Source organism: Panthera tigris, chromosome F2, assembly GCF_018350195.1.
Source record: "Panthera tigris isolate Pti1 chromosome F2, P.tigris_Pti1_mat1.1, whole genome shotgun sequence".
NCBI classification, from domain to species: Eukaryota; Metazoa; Chordata; class Mammalia; order Carnivora; family Felidae; genus Panthera; species Panthera tigris.
This window is the reverse complement of record NC_056676.1, coordinates 10777576-10795359: the sequence shown is the minus strand read 5'-3', so window position 1 is coordinate 10795359 and position 17784 is coordinate 10777576. Positions and strand designations below refer to the sequence as shown.

The following is a 17784-nucleotide window of genomic DNA, read 5'->3' as shown; positions in this document are numbered from 1 at the left end:
TCTCCACGCCCAAGGCTGAAAAGGGGGGACTGACCATAGCTGTAGTGATTGCGTGACTGACTAAACCTTCAGCTAATTCTAGCAAACCCAAACACTTCATCGGCTGAAACTCAACCATCTTGGCCCTTTCAAAAGAAATTGGGGGGACTGTTTCACTGCTGTTGTTTTCATTGAGCAAAGACTAGTGTTCAAGTGAGGATAAATGTAGCTGTGATTTGCCCATAGCAGTACATATTTTTCATATCATGTTTTTCCCAAGTTCAGCTCATTCGTATCATTCAGTCCAAAAAGAATCAGAGTCTCTAGACAGCCTCCTCTTCCTGTATCTTGATATAACACACAAAGGCGTCAATTAAAGTTATAGGAAGGGGACACCGACCTAATTTATTTTTCCCTTCATTATTAAATTACTTGGTTTCGTATTTTCTTCCTTGTTATAACCCACCCTTTTCCAGAAAGAACTTAAAAGAGAGGCATGATGGTTGTAATTTCATCTGTGTGAAGGACCAGAGCCTTGATGATTCTGAGCTGGGGGACTGAGGCTCCGCAGTAATGAGACCCCGTGGCCTGGGAAGGAGACCCTTTGACATTGGAATTGGCTCTGGCCAGACCCGTCCCAGTCATTCCACACTCTCCATCCCTGCTTAGCTTCCTAACACGGGAGAACATTACGAGGACCTTGTTGTAAAGACTAATTAAACAGTGCAGGTAGAAAATCTGAACCCTGAAATATGTTTTACCCATGCAAAGCATTTTCAGGGAAGAGTGCGTTTCTTCACATTCTCCAGGACTGAAAGGAGAGTGGAAATATGCTTGTCAGAAAGAGTAAAACTGCTATAAAAATTACAGTGTTCAAACTGGACGAGGAATAGATTTCCATATTTATTGAGTAAGGGGAGAACAGGCCTACTAACGGAGGGAATACCAACTAGATGAAATGTGGCATCTGGGACAAGTAAATTAAAATGATTCCCAGCCCTAGGAAAAACCCACTAAAAACAACTGCTTTTTACTCTGGCTCATTACTGAGTGAGTCACCTCAGTTTTGAAATGGCACAAAGTAATCGAAATGATATTTTACCTGTTGGTAAGGATTCATTCAAGCAAGTACGTCACTGAGGTACAAAATGCTGAAGTATATGTTTCATGATGGAAAAGATGACCAGCGTATGAGGAGATGGGTCTAATCTCTTTCCTCCAAGTCACCGTATTTTTTCAACATAAAAAGAACACATTTATTTTTCTATTTTGGAGGTAGTCACTTTTGAGTGTATTTCTAGCTTTATTGTTCAAATCATGCATTTTTCCAGTCAAACGTGTCATCCAGAGGAGTGGAGAGATCTTGATACGTAGTACCTATGGACGCCGGATATTGGTTCAATTTGATATAAATAAGTGGTATTCATTGTGACATTAAAAGGAAACAAGATGATTTTTTTTTTTTGCAATCTTTGCTTTTTAGGGCTCTGTGGTCGGACTGTTGGTAGTTCACTCTCTTTCCGAGGAGGCTGAGAAGAAATTGGGGACTCCTGAGCAGAAATTCAGAAAACTCATTTTGTCTTTGGGAAATCGAAATCGAAATTATGTCTTTGGGGAAGAAATCCCTAGCTTCTACATTATGAAGGAGCTACTTGTTGGTATTCAGCTTGTGAAATGCAAAAAGAGTCCCGCTGGGGGATACCTTGGGGTTTGTAATAAATGCCATACCCTTGGAGACGGATCTCCAGTATCATAGCAATTACTTCCCAAGCGAAGTTGAAATAGAGTTAGCGGGGGGCGCCTGGGTGGCGCAGTCGGTTAAGCGTCCGACTTCAGCCAGGTCACGATCTCGCGGTGCGTGAGTTCGAGCCCCGCGTCAGGCTCTGGGCTGATGGCTCGGAGCCTGGAGCCTGTTTCCGATTCTGTGTCTCCCTCTCTCTCTGCCCCTCCCCCGTTCATGCTCTGTCTCTCTCTGTCCCAGAAATAAATAAAAAACGTTGAAAAAAAAAAAAAAGAAATAGAGTTAGCGGTAGATGGTGTGGTTAGCGTCACACTGGTGACGAAAGACTTACAATTTTAAACAAGCTTTGTGTCTTAAGTTGGCTGTATATAAATAAAGATGTGTTCCCTGCCACCGAGGAGCTCACTTATAATCTAGAAGGACGGACGGTTGTCTAAATAATTTGTGATGTAAACAAAGACGCAAGGAGGGACAGCCCATGGAAGGGATAGCGATATAGAAGAAAAGAGGAACGATGAGAAGACTTGGCTCAAGTGGCCAGAAAGTAACAAGGAGCTGTCAGTCTTTACAGGCTTCAGGGCAGCGGGCTGCACCCCACCCCCGGACAGGTTGGCCGCCCCTCCAGTGGTCTTGTTACCTGTGTGGAGATGAAAGTCAGGTCAACAGGGGAGAGAATCCAACAACTGGGCTTCAGTTCATCTCTGAAAGATTAGGAAGCGTTTAACACTGTTGGTTGATTGAGTATATATTGTAAGTTGCATGGCCTTGCTGTTCCATCCAACCTCTTACCTCTGTAACACAGTCCTGCCACAGAACTACTGCCGTGGGGTACTCTTAGAGGGTAGCAGTAGGGAATTAGCAGTCAGGCCACAAAAAAAAAAAAAAAAAGTCAGCATTCCAGACAACCGGACTTTTCCAGGAGAGGGACTTAGAGTTCCTAAGAGCCCTGGGGATTTAGGTTTTTTTTGAAAACAACAACCACCACAATGTTTTTTTTTTTAAAAACTGTTGTCCAAATATACGTATAGGACTTTACTGATTTTTTTTTTCTTTAGTGGAAGCACGTGGGGTGTGTGTGTGTGTGTGTGTGCGCGTACGCGTGTGTGCTAGTCATTCCCTCGTTATGCAAATTGGAATGGATTCATCTGAACACACACGCATCACAACACTAAGTGATTATGTCTCTGAGTCCGTCTCAGGCGCTGCCAGACCCCTTGACTAAGCTTCCACCAGAAACGCAGACTTTTCTATGCTAAAGTCTCTACATTACTGAAAAATTCTAAGCTGACATGGATCTTCATGGGCAGGACTGAAAAAGAAGGAAGGTCATTTCCTGTTGTCCACTGTCTTGCTTTCCGGCTGTTCTAGATTTGGATCCGATCTCTAGAAACTTCTGATAAATAATGACAGGAAACAATGTGAAGCTAGGCTATAATAGGCGGTGTTCTATTTTTGAAAACTTTATCTATAGGTAGAACACTTCATGAAGTCTATACGTTGACCATATATTACACGACCGTGGCACCTGGTCACACAGCCTTATTCTAAAATGTGGTAAGATGCTTTTCCCCTTAGTTCATCAGAGATGATTCTAGAATTTCCCAAAGGGACTATTGCAAGTACACTGAGGATGCAAATTATATGAAAGGGCAAAATTAATGACCCAAGAGTAAAGGTCTGTCATTTTAGATTTAAGGGAATATATTCAGGCTAGCCTTCCCTTCCTGCCCTTAACTCTCTCCAGAGGCTTGAGCATTGAATGGCATGACTGAAATGAAGTGGTCAGTCAGTCCCAGAACCCCATCTTGGTCTTACCCTTGGCTGTTATCACTGTAGTATTTTCATTTCCTTCCTGGAGAAACTCTGACCTCAACTTGTTTTCTATGCATCATTATCTTTCCATGAAAAGTTTTGCTGTTCTGGCATCTGTGGATGAGAGAGAGATTTTCTCATGTGGCCTGGTGATTCCTAGCCTGGGCTTTGGAACATCTTGTGATTACTTGACAGGTTCCTCCTTCTGCCATTCCTGGTAGAACTTCATTACTATTCATCAAAGTCAACAGGCTCCTTGAAGATGCCATAAGCCATAAATATCCCTTGGCCATGCATCCCTCTTTCCCTTAAATGAAATCTATCACAATTAAAACAGTATATGTGCTATGAAGTTTTAAGGCAATGACCCTAGAGCTCTAACATATAGAAATTCTGGAGTCTTCCTTGTAAGAAGACCTTTGCTGTTCTGTGAACCCCTAGAGCAAGAGAGGTGACTCTCCCTGGTCCGTGTTCCAGATTGTTGGCTGAGTTCCTGCTGTCTGTCATGGTCGCACCCCCAGTTCTCCACCACCTACAGAATAGAGATGCCAGGTTGAGCCCACTGACCGACGGAGCCTTTCCTGACGAGGGTCGCACATACTCTCACTTGCCCTGTTCCTTAACATCTTTTTTTTTTTCAAATGTTTATTTATCTTGAGAGAGAGAGAGCGAGCGAGTGAGCATGCATGCAAAGGAGGAGCAAAGAGGGAGAGAGAGAATCCCAAGCAGGCTACCCGCTGTCAGCCCAGAACCCGATGTGGGGCTCGATCTCACAAACCATGAGATCCTGACCTGAGCTGAAATCAAGAGCTGGATGCTTAACTGACTGAGCCAGCCAGGCACTCTTCCCTCATTTTTTTTCTCCTGGGGTGTCTGAGGAGGGCCCGTTCTGACTTCCATTGTTGGAATCTTCCCAAATGAAAATATCTTACACATGCAATAATAGAGTTAGCAGATAAACACAGTCCCAGATACAGAAAGAGAATTTCTTTACATTTCTATCGCCTTCATCTTCAAACTTGCGTTTGTAAGTAAAGTAGAGAATTGAGGCGAAAAGCATTGAGCCAGTTTCACAGTGATGAGGATTATATTTACTGAGCTTCAAAAAAAAAAGTGGAGTAATGCCTAATTCTGAAAATACAGCTTTTGCTTAGCAGAGAGTCCTTTGTAACATCAGTAAGTATGATCCATTGGAGTGTGGATGTTTTCCTTCATGAGAGGAAGTGACCGCTATTCTTTCTAGAAGGCTAATGCTAAAGATTCTTCCAGTAAGTTCAGAAGATGACAGAGTATCAATACGGCCATGAATGCATGCAGAAGAAAGGATTTTACTACCCAAAGCAAATGATGATGATGATGATGATGATGATGATGATGTTGGGCCCCTAAAATTTGCATGTGATTTTAAAAGCAAAAATTCAGGGGCGCCTGGGTGGCTCAGTCGGTTGGGCGGCCGACTTCGGCTCAGGTCATGATCTGGCGGTCCGTGAGTTTGAGCCCCGCATCGGGCTCTGAGCTGACAGCTCAGAGCCTGGAGCCTGTTTCAGATTCTGTGTCTCCCTCTCTCTCTGACCCTCCCCTGCTCATGCTCTGTCTCTCTCTGTCTCAAAAATAAATAAATGTTAAAAAAAAATTTGAAAGCAAAAATTCATTGTGAAAGATCTGGGTATGAATAGTTTGTATCCTGCTGAAACAGACAGGCATCCTGTGCTACTATAAGGAAGAGAAAAAATCTGTACCATATTACGGTATTTCCATCTCTGAAAACACTGATCTCTTCTACCTGTAGCGAACATTCTGGTACACTCACTGACCAAGGCATAAAGGAGAAAATGATGTGGCTGCCTCCTGGCTGTCAGTCAGCCCCTAAGCCACTCACCCATCGGAAGGCTTTGAGGCTGTCTGGGCTCCTGATTTAACTTCCTTCTCAGTTGCCGACTCTGCCTGCCCCCCCTTCGCCTTGCTTTCATTCCGTTTCGGAAAACAACTATTTTTACATAAACTACAAAGTTACAGCCAGGAGCATGTGTAGCAGAGACAGATAGCCTCCGGTTGCCCAGGGACTTCTCATTTTATCTTTGCGCGGACCCAGCACGGCCTGCCAGGTACAACTAATGTAACGAGGACTCCAGCGTCTCCATCGTGCCCGCAGCCTTGCCAGCACCCGGATCCGTGCATTCGTACTCCGGGGCTGCTAGACGGCGCGGGCAGGTTCTGGAAATCTGGCTGCTCCCTTTGATTCCAGGGTGAAAGAGCATTAAAGCCTCCTCACGGCCCCAAGATCCACTTTCTCCGCAAGTGCGTGTTTGTAACATCAACCGGGGGTGGGGGGCTTTAGTTCGTTCACGGCTAGAGGTGAAACTCACAGGACAAGGAAATTCGGAACAAGTCTGGCTGTTGTCTAACAGGTTACTCTGGGGCACTGTTGGAAGTCACCAGTCTCATTTGTGTTTCATATCACTGGGACGGGGAGGAAAGCCCGTTGGAGAAGATTCGCTTTTTAAAGAGAAGACAGAGAAGACATAGACCTTTGTATTTGTATTGATTTTGGACAGCAACAGCCTAGGGGTGACTCTCCTGATGAGGGCTGAAAGGAGGCACGTGGTAGCACTTGGCTTTCCTGACATCTGACTGTTCTGATGAACAGGAGGCCAGCACGGGAAGCACGACTTCTGACCCAAAGATGTACTTTATAGCTAGACGCTGATGATCCAGAAAGAGTGCTGAGGGCAGAAATGACCAGGTCCCGAGAAACCATCAGGATGATACCCAGAGTAACAGTCCCACCACCCCTTCCCCCCACCTCCCACCCACCCCCCCCCCACCCAGAACTCATTTCACTTTTCCATTTTAACTAATCTACTATAGATTTTGGGTTCATATCAGCATTGGTGGGTTTTCCTGAATAGTGCTGTCACTTTGGAAAATTGGACTTCCTGTAACACTTGAGGAAGAGTGTGATGCCTTCTCTTTTCTAGCTCGAAGGCCAATGCTTAATTTTCCTGTTAACCGTGCCCTGAATGGGAAATTCCCTTCAGCTTCAGTAAATACGGTAATTCGGATTGCACAGTTATAGACCGTTTTTATCAGAATCAGAATTTATGTTTGTCAGTCATGTTTTCCCGGTTGTCCTTACCCTGTGGAATGGGCCAGCAGGGTACTGTCGTCTTAGCCGGCCAGCTCTGGGACTCAATGCCTGAATCTGAGCCCAGCTGCACCCTCCCTTTCTGCCTCAGCTTCCCTCATGCACAATGTCATATGGTTATTTTGAAGCTTATAAACGTTCATACAGGTGGAGGACTTGGGCAAATGCTCAATGTTACGAGTGCTCAGTAAGTGGTAGATGAAAATAAAAGGAACAGCCTCAGGCACAGGAAGTGTCTGTAAGGAGCTCAGTGGGGGGGGGGGGGGGAGATACCTTTTTTTTTAACATTTATTTATTTTTGGGACAGAGAGAGACAGAGCATGAACGGGGGAGGGGCAGAGAGAGAGGGAGACACAGAATCGGAAGCAGGCTCCAGGCTCTGAGCCATCAACCCAGAGCCCGACGCGGGGCTCGAACTCACGGACCGCGAGATCGTGACCTGAGCTGAAGTCGGACGCCCAACCGACTGAGCCACCCAGGCGCCCCGGGAAATACCTTTTCTAATGGATTTTGCTAAGGGACACATTCAGCTCCACTTTGGTCCACACTTGGGAGGGGATGGGCAGAAGGCGGGAGGATTGCCGGAGCACCCAGACAGGTGAGCACCAGCCTTGCTCTGCTCGGTCACAGGCACACCTGCTGAACAGTACAGACATGCTTTCGGCAAGGGAGCTGTGAAAAGGCGTAGCTTTGATGGTCAGGAGCTAGCTCGGGCAAGCTTGCCTTCTGCTTCTGCAGAGCCCGGGGACATTACTTCTGCCTTGCAGAATTGTGACCTTGACCCTAGAAGCGGACACGGACTTCAGTATTCTTCAAATGGGGTTTGTAGAGGAAATCTCAAGAAAAAAAAAAGAAGGGTGCTTCCTCCTAAGTTTATCTCAGTTTGCAAGTAACAGAAACGAACTCTGACGAGCTTCAGCAAAAATGAACATTTTCGGAGGATACCGGACTGTTTCATGGAATCCAGAAACTGAAAAACCGAGTCTTGGAAAGACCACAGAACCTCAAGCCCACCACACAGTGTGGTCAAAAGCGTGGACTGTGGACCCGAAACCTGTCTTGAGTTTATATCCCAGCTCTTCAGCTTGCTAGCTGTGTGATCATAGGCCCGTTCTTTTTCCTGCTCTGTGCCTCAGTTTCCTCGTCTGAAAAAAATGGAAATAATAATTACGAGACCAGTGCTCTAAGCCCTGAGCTACGCAGCCGAAATAATAATTAAAAGAGGTGGTAGTTGAAAGGGCTTGGACAGTGGGGCATAGTAAGAATGGCATAGGGGCAGTGACACCTAGGCGGCTCTGTCTTTTAACCGTCTGACTCTTGATTTCAGCTCAGGTCATGATCTCATGATTCATAGGTCCTGGTCCTGCCAGGCTCTGTACTGACAGGGCAGAGCCTGCTTGGGATTCTCTCTCTCCATCTCTCTCTCTTCACCTGCCCCACTCGCATGTTGTTCTCTCTCTCTCTCTCTCTCTCTCTCTCTCTCTCTCTCTCAGAATAAATAAATAAGCTTAAAAGAAAAAGAATGCCCTGAGGGCTGGTTAAGTTAGAACCATGGACACTTGTGGATCCCACGCCCTCCCCCAGTGGAGCTCTGCCATTGCTGGGACTCGGCTCTGAGCACTGGGTGACTCTGCTGCAAATCTGACTGGTCCGGCCTGTGTCTGAGCGCAAGTTTGGATCAAGCCCTGGCGGTTGCCATGAGATGTGGATCAAGATCCTGCGGGTCAACCTGTCTCGTTGGGCTAGCGTCGAAGGGGATGGTGTCCTGAGTCCGGGCTTTGGTTAGGAGCCCACCAACCATGATATGCTTTGCACCATCCATCCTGAGTTCAAAAGAATGAGTGGTCAGGGAACATTCGGTTTGAGATAGTTAACATCATGGTAGTCGCGGCCTATCCACAGTGTCATTTTCCACAGTTTGAGTTACTCTTTCTGTCCAGTCGTCAGAAGGTGAATGGAAGCCTGGCACAACGCCACAATGCCCACGTCACTCACGTCACTTCCTCTCCGCGGCTAGGCGTTCTGTCCTCTCCCATCATCACAGGAAGGAGAAGGGGGAGTGCAGGACAATAAGATGCTTTGAGAGAGAGGAGACCACCTTCACGGGGTTTTCATTACAGCGCATTGTTATACTTGTTCTATTTTATTATTACTTATTGTTGTTCAATTTTATAAATTTATAAATTAAACTTTATCATAGTGTCTGTATAGGAAAATCATACTGTCTGTAGGGTTCGGCACCCTCTGTGGTTTCTGGCATCCACTGGGCGGGGGGGTGGGGGGGTGTCTTGGAATGGATCCCCCGGGGATAAGGGGGTGGAGGTTGTAATGACGAACACATCAAAAAATACAGCTCATGGGAATACGCGTAATTTTTTTCTGTAGAAATACCAAGTCTCCTACAACTCCAATATTTGAAGGGCTTAATGAGATGCAAGTGAAATAGCATATGTTCTTTTGTTAACACCAAAGGAGAAACAATTACTCAAGCAGACATTTAGCTCATAGTTAATGGCAACAAAACACTGGAGGCAAAATGTGTGAAGCTGTGCATACACACACACACACACACACACACACACACACACGTGTATATATATATATATATATATATATATATATATATATATATATATATATAAAATATAGCTACTGAGCACATCATTGCACAGAGGGCCACTGTCTTCCCTCATGGATACCCAGCATCTCAATATCCACTTCCACTTGGCCTCTCAGGAGGTATCCCTTTATGCTGAGAAGGGCACCCTTTAACACCGCCCATTAAACTTAGCTCAAAAGAGTTTATATTTTCTAAGGCTCCGTAATATTGAGTTGATCTCTCCTAGGCTCTCAGAGGGGAACCGTTCAATTCTTTCTCTCTGAAGTATAAAGAATCTGGTGAGCCAATGAGGAGATAATGGACTTCCTCCCAGTGTTGGCAGCGTGTGACGATTGGCCTTCCCCCATTCCGTGGCCCTGAGACGCACGTGCGGGCCACTTGCTCTGGTCCTCCGATGACACGGGCATTGGGAACCCTGGCGAAGGGGCCGAGTTGCCTTGCTGTTTGAGCACTGTGTGTCGCAAACTTGAGGGCAGCGTGAGGAGTCTTCTAAGGTCATTTAACTATACCCTATTTCTGCGGGAGGCTCCCCTGGGACCCTAAGCCCCGCAAGAGGCAAAACTCTCCGGGACTCCCCGCCTGTCCACAGTTTCTCCGAAACATGTGCAAACCTATTGATGCCAACCTCTGGGCTGCTTACAGAGGCAATGGAATTCAGAGTGGAGGCTTCTTATTTAGGCTTCATTCACCTTTACATGTTAACACCCAGGCCTTCCTTCACAGCAGGAAGATGTAGGAATGAAGCCAGAAGGCGGTGGGGAGGTGAGGCCGTGCTTGACTGCTTCTATCTTATTTATTCAGCCCTTTTTCTGCCTTAAGACGTCTTTTCCTTCTGTACTCAAGGCAGCGAGTGAGTGTATCATTTATCGGCTAATAAGTCGTCTGACAAGATAGGCACTTTGTACCTAATTGTTCAGTTTATTTATGTATTATTGATGAGCCCAGACTTGAACTCTGCCTCCCTTAGAGGCCGCTTGATAAATCTCTTGGCTCATCCTAAAACACTGAATTACCTGCTGGAGCATAATACATGGCATTGCTTTTACTTTGGATTCCTACAAAGCTCTGGATATACATTTCTGTATCTGTGTTTAACAGTAAGCAGTAACATAGAATACATAATTCAGATTGTTCTTCTTGAGTTTTTTTTTTTTCCTAATAGTGTAAAACCTATTCATTCAATCACGTTCTGACTCTTGAGGCTCATACGATTTCCATTGCTTAAAGCTATTTTGAACTGCATGAACTAAATGCCAGGCTATAATCTCACTTGCGTTTCTGTGGTTTGAGTTGCAACCAGTGGCGTTGCATACGGGTACCTGGGACTGGGCGCTGGGAATCCGTATTCTAGGTCTCCATCCTGTCAGGTTTCACTAGACACCAGTTGAGCGCCCAGCTCTGAGCCCCGCGAAGAATGTCCTGATCCTTCTACGATGCGTCGTCTGATTAGCGGAACCCTGAGTACTTCTCTTAAGTGTACTCTTCCGTCCTGTGTTTCTCCATCAGTAGATTTAAGTGACGACACTTAAGTACTATGCTTAAGAAGACTAGCAAGGATTTGTAAATGAGCTTATTGAAGTACACTGAAACCAGACCAGGCCATTTATTATAATAAAGATTAGTATTGGAACCATTATCAGAGTGCTTAAATTGCAGATCAACAGTAAGGATCTTTTTTGTGGTTATTGTTGCTTGTAAGATTTATAACTATTGATGAGTCATTAGATGACCTTTCTGCTCTCAGATTCCTTCTGCACTCACTGGCAGAAGAAATGGAAGTCTTAAAACTGGGAGCGCTCCCTGCAAACTTCCCACAGGCCTATTCCTGATAAAGCACAAAGCCTGGTGAATCACTTCACAAGGCACTAGCTAGCACCTCACTCACCAATTCCTGGAAAACAGCAAGAAAAGATTGTATGATCTGTTTATCTCCTAAGAACAGAACCAGAAAGTCTCAAAAATTTATACTAGTCCTGCCTCTATTAAACATTTTAATACTTTGCTCTTGGCAAAGTCAAGTTTTGTGATTGTGGTCATATCCATATAACACGAGATCTACCTTCTTAATTACTTTTAAATGCGCAGATTAGTAATGTGAATTGCATTTACACTGTTACTCAGGTAATCTCCAGAACTTTTTCTTCTTCTTCAACTGAAACTCTGTGATTATTAAACACGTCCCCCTGCTTCCCATGTCCCCCTCCCCCAACCCCTGGCAACTGCCATTCTACTTTCCGTTTCTATGACCTTGATTACTTTAGGTACCACATATAAGTGGAATCATGCAGTATTTGTCTTTTTGTAATGGGCCCGTTTCACTCAGTGTAACGTCCTCAAGCTTCATCCATGTTGTAGCATGTGTTGGAGTTTCTATCATTGTTATGGTTGATTAGTATTCCACTGTGTGTATATACCACATTTTGTTTATCCATCCATCTGTTGATGAGACTTGGGTTTCTTTGTCCTTTTGGCTATTGTGAATATTGCTGCTATTAACATTGGTCTACAAATACCTATCCGAGTCCTGCTTTCAATTCTTTGGGTATGTACCAAGGGGAGAAATTCCTAGATCATATGGTAATTCTATTTTTTTCATTTTTTGAGGAGCCTCTATACTATTTTCCATGGCAGCTGTACCATTTTTCTTTCCCACCAACAGTGCACAAGAGCTCTGTCTCCACATCGCTGTCAACACACTTGTTCCTTCCCTTTCCTTTTTTAGTATAATAGCCATCCGAATGGGTGTGAATGGTTTCTCCTTGTGGTTTTGATTTGCATTTCTCTAGTGATTAGTGATGTTGAGCCTCTTTTCTGTGCTTACTGGTCATTTGTATACCTTCTTTGAAGGAATGTCTACTCAAGTCCTTTGCCCTTTTCTCTTCTTCTTCTTCTTCTTCTTCTTCTTCTTCTTCTTCTTCTTTTCTTCTTCTTCAGATTTGTTGGAGTTCTTTATATATTCTGGATATTAAGCTCTTATCAGATATATGATTTACAGATATTTTCTTTCATTCTGCGGGTTGACGTTCACTCTGTTGATTATGTCCCCTAATGCATGGAAGTTCCTAATTTTGGTGTCGTCCGATTTACGTTTTTGTTGCTGTTGCCTGTGCTTGTGATGTTATACCCAAGAAATTACTGCTAAATCCACTTTCATGAAGCCATTCCCCACCATCATGGGGTTTTTGCATTTGTGTTTATTTAAAAAAATATATTGTGTTAAAATACCATTTATCTTGACTACTCAGTCCTTTAGCTTTCCCTTAAGTTTTTGTCCTGAGGCAAAGCGCCTCACCAAGCCTGAATTTCGGAGACACCTAGGGAACGAGCCAACTCCTTCATTTTCAGGGAAGGGAATTTTTCAACTGATGGGCCAAAATTGCTTCCATGTGTACCTTGCACACACAGACAGAGAATTTCTGAAATATTATTTACTGCATCTGATCTTGAATGTGGCATTGGGGTTTCAGCACTTTTTACAAACGAATCTCTACAGAAGAGAGAGTCACCGAGAAAAACAGTAACAAAATGGGATATGGCTTTCCAAGGTGCCTTGCTTAACTATTTTTATTCATTTGACATTTATTTCTATGGTGTTCTACATATTTTGGTGACTGATTTTTTTTTAAGTGAAGTGAGAATTTATCTCTGTCTCACGGTAATGTTTGAACAGGGGGAGTTGGCTTCATCCGACTTCCAAGGGCCCAGGCCCCTTCTGTCTACCTGCTCTGCTCCCTTTGCGCCATATTGCTTTGGCCTGCCCATGATGCCTTCCCAAACCCCAGGACCCTCAACTGAATTTTATGCGTACCACTCTATATGTGCTGTACACTTACTTTTTCTTTTAAAAGCAAGATTTATTGATTTACTTTTTCAATATATGAAGTTTATTGTCAAATTGGTTTCCATACAACACCCAGTGCTCATCCCAAAAGGTGCCCTCCTCAATACCCATCACCCACCCCCCACAACCCTCAGTTTGTTCTCAGTTTTTAACAGTCTCTTATGCTAAAAGCAAGATTTATTGATTTTTTTTTCTGACTACGAAAGTTACCCATGTTCAAAGAAGAGAGAAGGCGGTTTTTAAAAAATTGCACACACACACACAAACCACGCCCTGCAAAGATAATCCCTATTAACGTCTTGTTACATGTTATTTGATCTGTGTCCGTAATAAGCATGTTTAAAGATATATCACAGGCTCTATTTGAGTCAGGTCGTCCCAAACACAGCGACTGACTCCGGTGGAAATTCGCCAGGCCATCTTCCCCGTGCGGCAACTTCCCACAAACTCACTGAAACTTCATGGGGCCACTTTGTACACATGCTGTGTGTGGTCACAACTGTAACAGCACCATCTTTGCATCTTGGCACAAACAGGCGTGCCCCATCCTTTTCTTTTTTTTCTGTCTTTTTTTGAGGTAGGCTTCGTGCCCAGCACAAAGCCCACTGTGGGGCTTGAACCCACGACCCCGAGACCAAGACCTGAGCCAAGATTGAGAGTTGGACATGTAGCCAGCTGAGCCATTGAGGCGCCCCCTGCCTCACCGGTGATTGGTTTGAACCACCATCCGTCATGTATGAAGAACCAGTAGCATGATTTCACTTTTAAACGTGAAGAAGTTGGGGCTCAGAACGTTTGTCCGCTTCTTCAAAGTTTCGTGGCATTTGAGAGGTAGAAAATAGATCTGAGCGTAGAAGCTTTCACTCTGTGCAAATGGCTGTCAAGTTGTGGCTTCTGGACCAGCATCACCTGAGAATCTGTTAGAAATGCAAATTCTCCTTTTCCTGACGTAAAACTCGGGGGGGGGGGAGGGAACAGTAGTCTGTGTTTTATCAAGTTCTGTAGGGAGTTTTCCGCATGACTGGTTTGGGAGCCCCTACTCTCTGTGACGGTGTGGTGCGTGGACAGTCACCGAACTGGACTCAGATCTGCGTGCTCCCCGTGGGCCTGCAAGCTGGTGGATAAAGTGGGGCACACGCACAAATGTTTCAGTGAGACTGATATCGATGTAAAAGAAACACTAATGGAGAGTTCTCTGATTCAGAGGAGGGATAAATATCACTCTGGTTTTTGAGGATCAGGGAGGGCTGTACAAGAAGGATGGTCAAATCTGGCTATTTGATGATGAAGGTTGACATTCCAAACAGAGGAACCGCATGGATAAATGCAGCTAGGAGGGGAACGGTGAGCTCAGAGGGCCCGCGGAGCAGCTCAGTTTGGCAGTGTTTCCGGCTTCACTGAGCTGAGAGCAGATGGTAGAACGCTTTGGATATCAGAATAAGAAGACTTCGTTTTATTCAATTGGCAGGGAGAAGCCAGGGCATATCTTGAGCAGGGGAGAACCATGTTTAAAGCTGCAATTTAAGAAATTATTCTCAGAATTCCATTGGATGGGTTGCCTTAAGAGAAACCCGGGTGATAGAAAACCAGTTAGAAGACTTTGTCAACAGGCTGGACAAGAGGAGACAGGGCAGAGATTAGGATCGAAGTGGTGGGGTTGGGTATTCAGATCTGTAACCTGCAGGACTTCTTGGCATGCAAGGGAGAGAGAAGTATCCACAGGATATTTAAATTATAAGATTCAGTGACTAAGGAGCATGAGCTGTGATATTAATAAAAATAGAGGAACAACTTTAGAAGGAAAAGGAGTTGAGCCTTGAAGACAGTTTGGGATTCTGACAGGTTTCCTGGATGGGGATGGCCAACGGGGAATAAAAATGACAAGATGGATATGGGCAGAGGCATCCATTCCTGAAACCTGACAGGAGAATCAATGGATTCTCTGGGAAAGAGAGCTCATTCCTGAGAAGACGATTCAGGAAGCCATTCCCTTGGTGGGGAAGCCATCCCCTTGGTGGCACTTGGGGGTAAGCAAAGTGGAGTGGGGCCGGAGAAGAGGCTTTGGGGGACATCAGCGTGCAAATCAAAGACTGAGCTATCCAACAGGGATGGATCGGTTGTCACTTCTGAATGGGGGAAAGACTGTGAGAAACAAGAGTATAACGAGTGAAGACGCAGCCCGAGAATTCCAGGGGTCAAGAGGGAAGTGAGTCAGTGGTTAGAACAGGCATGTGGCAAGCATACCAGGTTATTTTGAGAAGTTTTGTGGTGATGGAAAGGAAAGAGATAAATTAATAACTTGAGGGAGCAGCTGAGTGTAGGGAAGAATCGTTGCTGGGTGGTTTGGGTTTTGTTTCGTTTGGTTTTGTTTTCTTGTGAGCATGAAGAAGGATCTGAGCCTTTTTTAGGCAGAGGGATGACGCAACATCAGAATCACCGATTGGACAATTGACAAAAGAACATACAGTGGAGAGTACAAGGGGAGGGCTATCCCTGAGATGGAAGAAGAATGTACTTCTGAAACCCAAAAGGGAAAAAAAAGGAAGGATTCGGTTTCAAACAGAGGCGTGGGGATGGAGAGGAGGAGAATTAGGCAGCTTCTTCAGATAGATTTTTCTGTCTGAAGTACAGTAAGAGGCAAGGTCATTGTCGGGAAGAGGTCATCAGGGATTGAGGATTGGGGGATCATGAAAAAGCTTGGAACAGGCAAGGTGGGGAATGGGATGGGTAGTCAGTGAGGGTTTTGGCCTGCCTTCACCTTTTCATTTTCACTCCCTGCTGGCCGTCTTCATTAAAGAAACCTCATGCTCCTTAGTCACTGAATCTTATAATTTAAATATCTTGTGGATACTTTGCTCTCCCTTGCCTACCAAGTCCTGCAGATTACAGATCTGAATACCCCATCCCACCACTTTGATCCTAATCTCTGTCCTGTCTCCTCTTGTCTAGACTGTTGCTATAGTCTTCTGACTGGTCTTTCATCACTTGGGCTTCTCTCTCTCTCTCTCTCTCTCTCTTTTTAAGTTAATTTATTTATTTGGAGAGAGACAGAGATAGCAAGCAGGGGAGGGGCAGAGAGAGAGGGAGAGAGAGAATCCCAAGCAGACTTCTCACTGATAGCGCGGGACTCAAACTCACGAACCTTGAGATCATGACCTGAGCTGAAACCAAGAGTGGGATGTTTAACCACCCGAGCACCACATCACCCGGCCTTCTCTGAATGCAACCCATCCAATATAATTCTAAGAGTAATTTCTTAAATTGCAGCTTTGAAAATGGTTCTCCTCTGCCCAAAAAAGGCTGAGCTAATTAGCATCTAGGTAGGATTGGGAAACACAACTGCTCAGTGGACTTAATCAGTTCAACTTCTTGATAAACTCTAGTAACACCATGTAGGCTTTGAAGCAGGGATTAAGAAAGCAAGACAGTGGGATTTCCCCAAGATTGGAGTAGTGTAAGACAGATATGGGAGGGGGGTCAGGGTGGACAACCCAAGCATGTCAAAAGAAATAGGAGCTAGAAAGAGCTTCTTTGAAATGACCGGCCCTAAAATCAGTCTACATCTTCTTGGAGTCACTGGAACAAAGACCAGGGAGAAGTGGATTTTTAAAGGTACTTAGAAGAGCAGACAAAAGACTCAGAGCTTAAAAAATGGAAGAAGTGGAAAGGGAGGAAGTTCTCGTCAGAGCAAGGAATTCTATAACTTAATATCCACAGAGGTCCATTCTGTCTGATGACAAGTACACATCACTACCAGGGCCTAACAGGAGGTTGAAGTGTGGTCATTAATGAAAACTGCTGTAACAACCACAGAAAAGTGAAGGTGATTTTGAAAAGATCAGCAACGGGGATATTGAAACCAGGAAAGGTAATGAGCAACAAGTGAAGGAAGGAGGGGATGGTGTCCTGGAAGATAGATGACAATGATTAGGACAGAGGAAACATGGGATGAGTAGCTGATGTGGACTCCAGCAGAGGAGAAGTTGAAAATGGTGGCGGGTCGATGCTCTGGAAAGAACCACTTCCAATGTTTACCTCTTGACCTGGGAGATAAAGGAGCAGGAAGCATTCTCTATACCGGGAAGGTGGAAGGAGCTTCAAAGAAGAGTCAAGGTGTATTTATTTGTTTGTTTATTTTTGAGAAAGCGAGAGGCAGAAAGAGAGAGGGAGAGAGAGAACCCCAAGCAGGCTCCGCGTTGTCGGCACAGAACCCAATGAGGGGCTTGATCCCGTGACCGTGAGATCATGACCTGAGCCAAAATCAAGAGTTGGATACAACTGACTGAGCCACCCAGGTGCCCCTCAAGTTTGTTTGCTTGTTTGTTTGTTTGTTTGTTTGTTTGTTTGTTTTAGGGAACAGTGAGTAGACTTAAAAAGGGAGGTATCCTGGTTGATTGAGCCACATTAGAAGCTGTGAGACCCTTGAAGGCAAGAAACATGCCTCGCCCCGCCCCACCCCCACCCCCTGCTTTCCAGAAATGTGCCTGGAGCATAGAGTGATAGCATAGTAGATGCCAAATTAATGAATGAATCAATGAAAAAATTCAAATCATCAGTGAGGTAAGGAGAGTGAAAAAGGTATTAACAACCCTTTAATACCTAGAGGGTTGTTAAACTGCACTCAATTTTAAGAATTAGGGATGTAG

At 44.7% G+C, this 17784-nt stretch overlaps 1 protein-coding gene across 1 annotated transcript in view; it reads left to right on the top strand.

The window, feature by feature from the left end:
- The window catches only part of TOX (thymocyte selection associated high mobility group box), a 305466-nt gene that overhangs the window by 122898 nt on the left and 164784 nt on the right, over window positions 1-17784 (top strand). The window lies entirely within an intron of this gene.